General features: G+C 36.2%; 1 protein-coding gene across 3 annotated transcripts in view; it reads left to right on the top strand.

The window, feature by feature from the left end:
• The first annotated feature begins 3683 nt into the window (after positions 1-3683).
• The window catches only part of TANK (TRAF family member associated NFKB activator), a 96138-nt gene continuing 87359 nt past the window's right edge, over positions 3684-12462 (top strand). Inside the window, exon 1 of one of the 3 annotated variants that reach the window (XM_005202471.5) lies at positions 3684-3816. The gene's annotated coding sequence lies outside the window, so the exon portion shown is untranslated. Of the gene's footprint in view, positions 3921-12462 lie in introns of all 3 variants that reach the window. The other 2 variants (XM_024976823.2, NM_001192264.1) reach the window with 2 other exon arrangements.

Here is a 12462-nt window from a genome sequence, read left to right as displayed (position 1 = left end):
TATTTCCTTGCTATAAGCTAAACATCTTCCATTCCTGCAATCACATATATGTAACATGAATGAGTTTATAACTAGTTTGTCTATGATCTTTTTAAACAGTAACACCTGGAAAGATGGGTCTGGACGAAGAACTAGTGCTTCCCTCATTCTAGAGGGAATTCAAAGGTCCTATTCATTTTGGGATTTTATTAGCATCCCTCTATATCCACCTCAGGTGAAAGTCTTAAGTCTTTTTTTGTATGACTGCTACAAATTGCATCTCATCATCCCTTTCTGACCATATGCAATTTTTTCCTGTTTTTTTTTGTTTGTTTGTTTATAGGATGGTGGATGGTTGTAGAGTAATGTAGTCTGTAAGTAAAAGTAGTAACTAGACAACTTTATAGTTACTCCTGTTATAGCTCATAAGGCATCAGCCTACAACATGAGTTTGTCAAGATATTTTTGGATTTTAGTTTTATCAACCTTTATTTCTTCATACATAAGGAAGTGTCCTCTTTCTTTTGATAGCCAAAAATATGTAGCCATCATACAATGAGGATGACAGAGCACTGGGAAAGGTAGAGTCCTACTTTTATTGCTAGTCTTAAAATAACAGGCTTAACATACTTCTTACATGCTCAGGCTCTCTGGGTACCTTGCAGCTTTGGTTTGTAACAATAGTTACCCAAAACACTAAAATGGTGTCTATCTATCATCAAGACTATAAATAATCCTTTAGAATGTTAAAGGCCAAATTAAGATTTTAGAAAAATTTTACTTATAAATCTATAGAAATGAACAAAAAGCCAATAGGTTAGCCTAAAGGAAATCAGAATGAACTTACTGAGAATATGCAAAAGGTACAAAACTGATTTTTAACCCTTGATCTGCTTGCTCAGTTCCTGGACGTCTAGGCAGGCATCTTCTCATGAGTCGCTCTGGCTCTGAGAACTGCCTCTCTGCCCACACAGCACCTTGTACGTATCTCTGCTCTCATCTTTGGCAATGGGCGGAGGAAAATGTTGTTTGCCCATCTGTCTGTTCCTTAAGATCATGAGCCCCTCAAAGGCAAGAAAAAGCATTTTAATGATTTTTACACCCAGCATAGAACCCAACACTTAATAGATAATATATGTTTATTGAATAAGCATGCCTACCTCCTCCCTACTTCCACCAAATCTCCTTCCCCTCTTCACTCTAAGGGCACTTTGATTCTACAAGTCTCTATGACAGAAAACATACAAATCAATACTGGAGCAATACTTTGGCAGAAATTTATGTTGCGAACTATCCATACCAACCATTCCTCCCAGTGCCATTTATAGCGATTGAGGTGGTAGTGAAAAAAGAGTATCCGTCATCCCTGCAAATGCCAGCCCTGTTGTGGCCATTGGCCAATGAAATCCCAGAGCATCAGCCCACCAGCAAGTAGAGGCTAGAAAATTCTGCTTCTCCCACAAATACCATGCCTGGAATATAGATTTGTACTGCAGGTGTCTTTGTCATTAAGTTTCCCAATTAAACACCTACCCGTGCAGCCTGGCTGCTTATCTCCTTGGCCAGAGTTACAGGCACCTGGGTCCCCTCCTGAAGGAAGAAGCCTATCTCTAAATCCCGGTCAGCAATGAGGAACACCAGCTTTTGTGACTTCCACCTCCTCCAGGGTAGACTCTGCTTTCCAGGAACTCTTCTTCGGGAGGTCTTTCACCCAGACCTGCCTAGAGAACCTTGTTGTCCTATGGTGGCAGTCTCTTAATTCTTTGATTAGCAAACTGTTGGTCGTTCACCTCTGCCTGAATGGGAACCTGACTTGTGACTCCCAACCCCTAATTTGGACTTGGAGCTCCCCACCCACTGAGTCCCCTCCAGTCCTAAACATAATACTCTAACCCTTGTCAATACCAGCTTGGCTCTCTTGGCTTTCCCTACCAATTTGCTCCTTCCTCCCCTGCAGAAATCACTGTATTTCTGTCTGCTCTAGTCACATGGTGTGTGACTCTGAGAGGAAAACAGGAGGGGGAGGGAATAGGAAAAGGAACCACTAGAGACAACAAAAGCTTCCATCTGCCTCACATGTTTTGCCTAGAGCCAGAACCAGCATAGGTTCTACATTCCACACACACAGCCAAAATTTCCTCCAAAAGAGTCTTTGTGTGTCTTGGCCTCAGGACCTTCTTGCAAACAGAGCTCCATCAAGTTGAGACCGATTACCCAGAATTAGCTGGTTCTGCTGTGTCTTGGGCTCATACCAAGCTCATACACCAAAGTAAAAAAAAAAAAAAAAGGCGGGGGGGAGGGGGGAGAAGAGGGATGGGGCCCAGAATGGAGGGATCATTGGGGCATTTCCCAGTTAAAGCATCAACAGCGATTTAAAAACAAACAAACAAAACTATGTTTATAAAATCCAACTCCAAAAAGTAAATTCTTTAGAGAAAAGTTTTCCTTTCACCAATGGCTAGTTCACTTTTTTGTTGGCTATATTTATAGTATTAGATAGGCTTTGTTTTCCCATTATACACAAGAGAATTTGAGGTTTATATCAGTAAACTAATTAGACAATGTAAGATTCTAAAGGATATTAATACTTCCTTATATGTTAGATAAGTAAATGGAATGTTTTTAATCATAAGCTTATTCATCATTTTAGATTAATTCAGAATTATTTCCTTTTTATACAATAATTTCTTCAGGAATAGAAATATCTCAGGCTTATTTGACACTTAAGAGAGGGTGGTGTTTTAAAGTGGAAAAAAAACTAGACCAAGAATCTGAAGTTCTAAATTCTAGTCTTTTACTGACTGGGAAGCTTTGAGTAAGATCTCAGATTTCTTATCCGCAAAATGCAGGAGCTGAACGAGGAGAGGGCTCCATTGCCACAGTCCTTTTCCTGTTTAATAACCTGCTACACTGAGAAAAATACACTCAGATTCAAAAAACAGATTTTAATCTGAGTGCTGCCTCTAACCTTCTTGGTGACTTTGTGCATTTGCCCTCTCCTGTTTCCTCATCTGTAATAAAAAGGAAATGGAACAGATGGTGTTTAAGGACACCAGCTCTGAAATTTTACAACAAAGGAAAATATCTGGGGTGCACATGCTGCCTTCTATTTGCATGTAGAACTTGATGTTTTGCTCCAAGTAGCCTGAGAAGAATCTATGTGTTTGTAAAGCATTTCCCCAGTGTTCTGGCACATACACTTATCCATAGAAGAGCAAATCTTAATTCCCTGGGAGGAAAACTCTTAAGAAAGCAGAAAATTGTGGTCAGACTCTGGAATCCAGCATAAACTTTATTATTATGAGGCTTCATTCTAGTGACCTCTGTAGGCCATGTAGCAAAGACAGCTATACTAAAATCTTGTCTTCACCTGCTGTTTATAACTATACTGCTTAGGTCCAAAAGTGATTTCCTAAAACCTTAAAAAAACATTTATCAAATATGCTTTCTTTAAAATTTTCTGACATGAAAATGTGCTTAATCCAAATGTATTTTGGGATTTACAATTTCTGGATTTTTGTTAAAATGTCCTAGCTCTTCAAGTAAAGCATCTTTGCTTCAAAAGGAAGTCAAAGCTACAGTCACGGTGGTTTACAGACATTTCTGGTAGCCTTTGCTTCATTTCAATATCTTGCCATGATTGGCTGTTGATAGTTACAAAAAAGGAAGTCTTCAAGTTGGGGGATTTCTCAGTGGAAGTTCCCAGTTTAACACAAGGGAGATCTCAGGACAGTTTAAGCAGCATTACTAGAGCCTGCAGATAAAACTTCCAGACTCTGTAGCTGTCTACTTTAAAGAGCAGTAGTCTACGAAGGAGTCTTGTAACCTGCAAAAGAGGTAATCAGAACTTTAGTAGTTCTTACCAATTCACAAACTAGCAAGGTAGCCTGGATGTCTTAAACCGCTGTGTTGCAGATTCGCTCTACAATTGATTCTGTTAAGTGAGTAATTTATGATGTGATTCAATAACGTCTTTTGTTCATTGCCATAGTTGGAAGTTCAGCCTTTTAAAAAATGTGGTCCCTAGCCAAGATTACAAGAAATTTTTAAAAACTGTGATCCTTTTGCTACTGTCCCAACTTTTAAGATAAAATTTATGTCTCTATTTGAAATGTTTTTTTTAAAGTTTATGTCTGGAATACAGCCTTCTCCAGTGAGTGGTTTCTATAACGTAAAACTTAAAAGGTATATATTTGGCATAAGTTAAGTTGTATATAGCTTATTAGGTTGAAAAGTAAATGCTATATATATATATTCATACTTTTTTGGTTAAATTTTTAAAGATCAATTCTGACCTGATTCAGTGTGTTCCTTTCCATCTTCTAAGAAATATGTTTATAAATATTTCTTTACAGTATTTTCCTTATATTAATAGAAAACTTTGCATTACCTATCTTCAAACACTTAAATTTGCACAATAGCAATCCAGTCTTATTTCATTATCAGTTGGCCTTTATTTTCACAAGAAGTGAATATTAAAGATTGTGTAGAGTATTCTTAAGAATAAGTTGATTGTTCAAAAAAGATGAAACTACAACGGTCATCACTACTGTTATATAAGCACTTGCCATTTATTGTGTCTGCCAGAGGGAAAATGATTACAGGACCTTCCAACTAGTAGCTTCAGTTGTGTCTGACTCTGTGCGACCCCATAGACGGCAGCCCACCAGGCTCCCCCATCCCTGGGATTCTCCAGGCAAGAACACTGGAGTGGGTTGCCATTTCCTTCTCCAATGCATGAAAGTGGAAAGTGAAAATGCAGTCGCTCAGTCGTGTCTGACTCTTAGCGACCCCATGGACTGCAGCCCACCAGGCTCCTCCATCCATGGGATTTTCCAGGCAAGAGTACTAGAGTGGGTTGCCATTGACTTCTCTGAGTAACTAGCAGAGCCAGGGCTTAACCATAAATCCACATCACTTCTTTTTTTCTGGCTCTCTGTGACCACTGCCTTACCTTCTTACAACATTGAAAGATATTTTAGGATATCTTATCCAAACTGCAAAAAGGATGGGGTTTTGGGGGAAGGGTAATACTGGGACAAGGTCACAGGAGAGCCAAGTCATTTACAGAAACAGATAATTCATTCCTAGGTCTTCCTTGTCCTTACTTGCCCACCCCATCTCCTCACTCCCTCCAGGGCTCTCTTCTACCTGGGCACAGGTGCTCACATTTATCTGCCCCCATGCAGGACAAGGACCTGGGAATGTATTCCAGGTCTAACCTGACTGAAGTTCCTGCTAGCAGTCAACTAAAGCAACGTTCAATTATTTCTCTTAAACACTTGTGACAGTGAAAGAGATGGCCAACTGGAAGATTCAAAGAAATCTCTAAAATTCCTCCCCAAAAGTGTTGGTTGGAATTTCATGAAACTTATGCACTAATTTGAAGAAAACAATCATTCTTTACAGGAAAGAAACTTCCGGTCTGCAAACATTTTTTCTTTCCATGTGCTAAGGCCTCAGGAAACAGGTTGTTTATTATAAAATGTATTCCAATGCATTTTATCTTCTTCATGAGGTTAATAGGGATGCAATCTTGATAAGGACATTCTTTCCATTGTATTTTCTAACTAAATACTGCTGACATTTAGGAAAGTTCTTGATGTAATAATTTTATCTTGCATCCAGTCATTGCATTGATATTTTACTTATTCTAAATTATTTTGGGTAATTCACATGCAATGCCCAGATAGGAAAAACATAACTTTGTCTTCTTTTTTTCTTCTGATGGTAACATTGGCAAGAACTTCTAGAACAGTGTTTAATAACAGGAGATAGCAGCCAACCTCATCATGTTCTGATCTCAGTGGGAATTTCCCTAGTGGTTAACATTAAGAATGACGTTGGCTATTGGTTTGAGATAAACACCTTAATCATAAAAACCAAATAACTACCAAATATACTCCTAACCCTAATTTGCTAAAAGTGAATCAAGACTTCATGTTAAACTATATTCATTGTCTTTTTTATATCATTAGAGACAACCGTACAAGTGTTTCTACTTTTAAACTATATGGGTCCTGTAGTTACATGATACAGTAATTGCATTTTTTAAAGTACATGTTATAGAAATCATCCCACAGTAATAAAAGTAGGTTCATAACTATAAAGTGTATTTTGTTATCGCTCTAGATAATAAATTGGCTGATCAAAACAAAACAAACCAAACCTACACATTTCCTCCTTTTCTCTTCAGTCCACATGCTTTACGCCTCTCCTCTATTATTTTGGCTTCACAATTCAGTTCACAACTCAAATTAACAGAAAAGAATGAAAACAATGTGGCATAGCCAAGGAACCCTATCAAGGCAGAGCAACCATTACTCAAACAAAGCAGCTGCTCCTACACATTGTGCAAAAAGCTTTCTCCCTATTCTAGCAGTGCTATCTGCAGGCCACAGTTCAGCCAAAAGTGGTGTGCAAAATGTGTGTCCAAATTGATTCACCTTATACCAGTTTATATTAACAAAACACATACTGAAAAAGAAATGCCTATAGTTTATTGAGAGTTTTTGCATTCCTATTTATAAGTGAAATTAATCTTCATTTTTATTTTCTGATAAAACTACCAAACATTTCCATGTTCTAAAAAAGTTTCATGGGACTTAGTGGCTCCTTGAGATGTTTAAAGAGAAAATCTTAGCACGTTTGTCCTTGGCACACATTTTTGGAAGTAATTCTTTAAAAGCTTTTCAATGTTTTCTGTTGTTATTGATCTATTCAAGTTTTACGCTTATTTTTCACACAGTTTAGGTTTTTTATGTATTTTATAAGTAAAGTTTTATGAAAGTTTTCAAATGTATTATTATGCAAAGTATTGTATTTCTGATCATCTTCATAACCATATGGATAACCATTTTCATTATTAACTTTGTCCATTTATGTTTTCTCTTTTTTCCCTGATACGACATGTCAAAGTATGAATCTCTTGGATGTATCACTTTTATGGTTAGCTCTTTTTTAAATAATTAATTATTGCCTTTATCTTTATTCTATTTTCCTACTGCCCTTCCCTCTTTTTTTTAAACTATTTTACTTTTCCTTTCCTTAGTTTTAGAGTCGGATGTTTAGTTCATTTATTTGTATTATTTCTTATTTGGGAATCAAAGTATTTAATTCTAGGAATTTTCTGAATACTATTTTAACAACTCTTAAACACTTTTGCTATGTCAATTTCACATTATTATTTTGTTTTTTAGTTGCCATTTTATTTCCTCTCTGATCCCAGAGTTATTTAGGAAAACAAAGGGTTTTTTCTTTAGCTAATATATTAGAGTAAAAGTGAACAAACCCTACAGAGAGTTCCATGTACAACCCTGCCTCTTCCGCATCCTTCCCCCTGCTCCCCAAGACACATAGTTTCCCCTATTATTAACATATTAAAATATGGTACACTTGTGACAATTGAGGAACAATATTGGTACATTCTTATTAACTCAGTTTACAGTTTATTTAAATTTCCTTATTTTTTCCTTTTAAAAAATTGAGGTAAAATTCAGAGCAAAATTAAACATTGTAAAGTTAACAATTCAGTGGTATTCAGTCCACTCACAATCTTGTGCAACCACCACATCTATCTAGTTTCAAAGCATTTTTATTACCCCAAAAGGAAACCCTGTACCATTAAGCAGTTGCTCTGCTTTCTTGTTCTCTTCAGTCCCTGGGGACAACCAGTCTGTGTTCTGTCTATACGAATATAGCTATTCTGCATATTTCATGTAAGTGAAATCATATATGTGACTTTTTCTGTCTGACTTTTTTAACCCAGCATAAAGTTTTCAAGATACATCTATGTAGTGTGTATATGCAATTTATTAATCCATTCATCTATTGATGGACAGGGTAGCTGAGCTGTTTTCCCTTTTTGGCTGTTGTAAACAATGCTGCTATGACTGTGCATTTGCATTGTTTGAGTACCTAATTTCAATTCTTTTAAGTATTTGCCTCACAGTGTAATTGTGCATTTGAATGATTTTCTTATGTTTAACCTCCCTTTCATTCCAGGGATAAACCACACTTGATCATAATGTATAATCCACTTAATATGCTACTAAATTCAGTTTGCAAGTATTTTGTGGAGAATTGTTGCATCTTCATCCATAAAGAACCAACTCCAGTTTTCTTGCCTGGAGAATCCCGGGGAAGGGGAAGCCTGGTGGGCTGCCGTCTATGCGGTCGCACAGGGTCGGACATGACTGAAGCGACTTAGCAGCAGCAGCAGCAGCAGCAGCATCCATAAAGAACATGGTTTTTAGTTTTCTTGTAGTATCTTTGTCTGGCTTTGGTATCTGAGTAATGCTGGCCTCATACAATGAGTTGGGAAGTGTTCCCTCCTCCTCTATTTTTTTAAGAGTTTGACAAGTGAAGTGAAGTGAAGTGAAAGTCACTTAGTCGTGTCCAACTCTTAGTGACACCATGGATACAGTCCATGGAATTCTCCAGGCCAGAATACTGGAGTTGGTAGCCTTTCCCTTCTCCAGGGGAGCTTCCCAACCCAGGGATCAAACCCAGGTCTCTGGCATTGGGGGTAGATTTTTTACCAGCTGAGCTACAAGGGAATCATTCTTCTCTAAGTGTTCAGTAGAATTCACTGGTGAAGCCATGTGGTCCTGAACTGCTTTGTTGGGAGGTTTTTGGTACTGAGTCAATGTCTTTATTTGATACAAATCTATTCAGTTTTTTTCTTTTTTCTAGATTCAAGTTTTGGTATTTTGTATTTATAGGAATTTATATATTTCATCTAGATTATCTAATATCTTGGTGTGTGGTTATTCACACTATTCTTTTATAAATAATTCTTTTTTTTTTTTCTGTTTGGTGTGGTAATGTCCCCATTTTCATTTCTGATTTTAGTTACTTGTTATTCTTTGCCCTTTTCTTAAGTCTAGCTAAAGTTTCTATTTTTTTGATCTTTTCAAAGAACTGACTTTGACTTCATTGATATTATTATTTTGCTATTCTTTATTTTATTCATCTCTGCTCCAATCTTTATTATTTCTTTCCTTCTTCTGTCTTTGGATTTAGTTTGCTCTTTTTCTCTACTTCCTTGAGCTGTAAAGTTAGGTTACTGATTTAAGATCTTTCTTCTTTTTTAATGTAGACATTTACTTCTATTAATTTCCCTCTGAGCACTGCTTTCACTGCATCCTATAAATTTTGGTATGATTTAATTTTTTTCACCCATCTCTAAGTCTAATTTCCTTTTTTAACTCATGATTTTAATATGATTTCCTTTTTTAACTCATTGGTTATTTTAAAATGTGTTGGTTGACTTCCATATTTGTGGATTTTTCATTTTTCCTTCTGTTATTGATTTCCAGCTTCATTTCATTTGGTTGGAGAATATACTTTGCATGATATCAATCTTTTTAAATATATTGAGACTTTTTGTGGCCTAACATTTGATCTGTCTAAGATGGGAGAATGTTCTATATCCACTTCAGAAGAATGTGTATTTTGTTGCTGTTGGGTGGAATATTCTATATATATATATCTGTTAGATCTATTATTTATGTTATTATTCAAGTCTACTATATCCTTTTTGGTCTTCTGCTTTTCTATCCATTACTAAAAGTGATGTAGTGAAGTCTCCAACTGCTAGTGTAGTACTCTCTATTTCTGCCTTCAGTTCTATCATTTTTTGTGTTATATACTTGCGGGGGGCTCTACTGTTTGATGTGTATATGTGTGTAATTGTTATGTCTTCTTGATAAATGACACTTTTGTCATACATAAGGTCTCTTTTTTGTCTCTAGTAACAGTTTTTAACTTAATCTATTTTGTTTGATATCAATTTAGTCACCCCATCTCTCTTCCACTATTTGCATGAAAAATTTATTTCTGTTATTTTATCTTCAACATACTTGTGTCTATGGATCTAAAGCAAGTCTATTATAGACAGTATATTGCTTGATCTTGTTATATTATCCACTCCACAAAACTCTGCCTTTTGATTAAGAGGTTAATCTATTAACAGTTAAGGAATTACTGATAAGTAAGGGTTTACTTCTGCATTTTTATTATTTGACTTCTATATACATTATACCATTTTTCTGGTCTTCACTTCCTCCACAACTGCCTTCTTTTGTGTTTGATTCTTTTCTGTGTACCATATTATTCCCTTCTCATTTTCTTTTATGTATTTTTTTAGATATTGTCATAGTGGTTATCATGGGGATTATAATTTGAAACATTTATAACAATCTAATTTGAGTTAATACCAGCTTAGCCTTAATAATACAGAAAGCTCTACTTCTATACAGTTTATTTCCCTCTTCTACATCCTTGTAATCACAAATTTCATCTTTATACATTGTGTGCCTGTTAACATAGATTGATAAATTATTTTTAAGCATTTTCTTTTCAGTATGTAGGAAATAAAAAGTTACAAACCAAAACCAAAATCATGACAGTCTTTATAGCTACCTAGATAGTCTATGGGGTCACACAGAGTCGGACACGACTTAAGTGACTTAGCAGCAGCAGCAGATAGTTACCTCAACCAAAGTGTATTTCTTTGTGTTGCTCTGAATTATTGTCTAACGACCCTTTTATCTGAGTGATAGTTGCTCAGTCATGCCTGACTCTTTGCAACCCCATGGACTGGAGCCTTTCAGGCTCCTCTGTCCATGGAATTCTCCAGGCAAGATTACTGGAGTGGTTGCCATTTCCTTCTCCATTTTATCTGAAGGACCCTCTATAATTCCTTTAAGGGTAAATCTATCAGCAACAAACTTTCTCAGCTTTTTTTTTTTTTTTTGTATCTCAGAATGTCATAATTTCTCTTTCATTTTTGAAAAATGGTTTTGCCAGATACAGAATTTTTCATTGACACCTATTTTTTTCCCCCAGCATTTTAAGTATGTCATCCCACTGCCTCTGGCCTCCATGATTCCAAAGTGAAATTGGCTGTTAATCTTACAGAGGATCCCTTGTATATAAAGAGTTGCTTCTCTCTTGCTGCTTTCAAGATTCTCTTATTATTGTCTTTGGCATTTAACACTTTGATTATAATGTATCTCAGAGTGAATCTATGAGTTTAGCCTACTTGAGTTCATTGAACTGCTTGAATGTGCAGCTTCAGTCTTTCAACATATCAGGAAGTTTTCAGCCATTATTTCTTTAAATTTATTTTCTGCTCCTTTACTCTCACCTCTCCTTCAGAACTTCCATAATGTATATTTTGGTTTGCAAGATGATGTTTTATAGGTCTCTTAGACTCTATGAACTTTTCTTTATTCTTTCTTTTTTTTTCTGTCCCTCTATCTGGATAGTTTCAATTATCTTATCATCACATTTACTAACTTATTTTGCCTGCTCAAATCTGTTGTCAAACTCCTCTAATGAATTTTCCATTTCACTTATTGTATTGTTTGTCTCCAAAATTTCTATTTGGTTTCTTTTTACAATTTTTTTTATCCCTTTACTGATAATTTCATTTTGTTCATATACCATGTTCTGACTTCCTTTGGTTGCTTGTCCATGGTTTCCTTTAGCTCTTTGGGCATATGTAAGACAATTAATTTAAAGTAAGATATTTTTCTACTAAGTACAATCTCTACATTTCCTTAAGGTAAACTTTTAAAGACTTTTTAAATGATAATTCTGACTACTTACTTAGTAAAATTAAAAATCAACTGCATGTACAACCAGCTACTTAAGTTACAGATATTACCTGTACAACATGGGTTTGAACTGGTGGGGCCACTAATACCTGGATTTTTTTACAAACATGTACTACAGTACTGCTTCTCTGGTGGCTCAGTGGGTAAAAAATCCACCTGCAAAACAGGAGACTGCCTGCTATGCAGGAGATCTGGGTTCAGTCCCTGGGTCAGGAACATCCCCAGGAGATGGAAATGGCAACCCACTCCAGTATTCTCATCTGGGAAATCCCATGGACAGAGGAGCTTGGCAGACTATAGTCCATGGGGTCACAAGAGTCAGACACAACTTAGTGACTAAACCACCAACTACCACCACTACAGTCCTACATGATTTGTAGTTGGTTGAATCTGCAGCTACAGAACCATGGATATGGAGGGCTGACTGTAAAGTTATATGTGTATTTTCAACTCCTTAGCGGGGTTGGTGTCCCAATCTTCTGGTTGTTCAACTATCAACTGAATCAGCTAATGTTTACTGAGTTCCTCCTATAATTTAGGTCCTGTTAATATATTATCCCACTGTACACACACACATATAGACACAACATTTGAGGCCAGTAATATTATAATTTATACTTGACAGGAGAAGAAACTGAAGCTCAGAGTTGGTAAAGTCATGTGGTTAGTGAATGGCAATACCAACATACGAATGAGGCAATTTTAATGAGAGCTCTCATTTATAGTCTGTTTGCATTAGCCTGTATCAACTTGAGTTTGCCTTTGTGAGGGCAATGGCCATCTAGGCCTCAGACTGGTATTGCAAGTTTCTTTAATATCAGTTTTAATAGCCATTCTAACTTCAAAAACATCTAAATAA

The sequence above is a fragment of the Bos taurus genome, chromosome 2, assembly GCF_002263795.3.
Source record: "Bos taurus isolate L1 Dominette 01449 registration number 42190680 breed Hereford chromosome 2, ARS-UCD2.0, whole genome shotgun sequence".
Classification (NCBI taxonomy): Eukaryota; Metazoa; Chordata; class Mammalia; order Artiodactyla; family Bovidae; genus Bos; species Bos taurus.
This window is presented reverse-complemented; position numbering and strand designations above follow the sequence as displayed.